Raw genomic sequence first — 1095 nt, 5'->3', positions numbered from 1 at the left:
TTTGGGTAGTTTTCATTCTTTTAAGGAAATAAAACATTAAAAAAAAAAAAGTAACATTCTTTCAAGAGGTTATACATTATATATAGAGAAATAATGCTGAATAAAGAGAAAGCCTAGGGAGGCTCAAGTTTGTAACTTAAAATATTGGAGGAGCTTCCTGGTCCTACAGTGGCTGAATGGAAGGAGTCTGGGTTCCAGCCAGACGGGGCAACTTAAGCAGATGAGGATACAAACAACAAAGCCAAGGTACATTGGGAAAGAAGAATATCCCAATTAAAGCACACAGCCATGGGACGGCCCTGCAGGAAAAGGCTGTGTACAATGGTCAAAAATGGGGTGGCAGCATTGGAATCAAGGGGAGACCTGATAGTGCACAGTTCATGGGGTTTTTAGTGGAGGAGCGGCAGGATCCGACTTGTACATCGCTCTGACTTCTAGAGAATTGCAGGATGGTGGTGGATGTGGAGTTAGCTTAAGGCCACAAGTGAGTTAGAACAGAGTAGTGAAAGGTGACTTCGGGTTTAGGACCCAAGAAAGCCACAGCCCACTGCAGTAACTGATGAGACTCATGGGTGGAGTAGACTTACTGGTAGGAAAGAAACTTAAAGGACACACACTGAAAACAATTACCAAGTGTTAAAAAACCTTTACTATTTTCTGTTAGAAATGGCTGTGCTGGTCCTTGCAGCAGACACTCTTACACAGCATCCCAGGATTTCCGCTTAGACTGCACTTCCAGCTGCTTGTCTGATGGTGTTATGTGAGTGCTACCTGACTCTGGTTGTAAGTCGGAACATGCTTCTGCTTTAAAGTTCAAAAAGGAGTTCCTAAGGTTATATAATGTTGAGAGCAAATTTATCATCTCTGCACATTTGAGTATCTTCCAGGTCTTCTGGCTCACGTAGACAGCTTTATGTGCATTTATTATTTTACCTTTAAAAGGAACCTTTTCGCCAGGGCAGTGGTGGCGCACGCCTTTAATCCCAGCACTTGGGAGGCAGAGTCAGGTGGATTTCTGAGTTCAAGGCCAGCCTGGTTTACAGAGTGAGTTCCAGGACAGCCAGGGCTACACAGAGAAACCCTGTCTTGAAAAAC

Source organism: Arvicanthis niloticus, chromosome 8 (assembly GCF_011762505.2).
Source record: "Arvicanthis niloticus isolate mArvNil1 chromosome 8, mArvNil1.pat.X, whole genome shotgun sequence".
Lineage (NCBI taxonomy): Eukaryota > Metazoa > Chordata > Mammalia > Rodentia > Muridae > Arvicanthis > Arvicanthis niloticus.
This window is presented reverse-complemented; position numbering follows the sequence as displayed.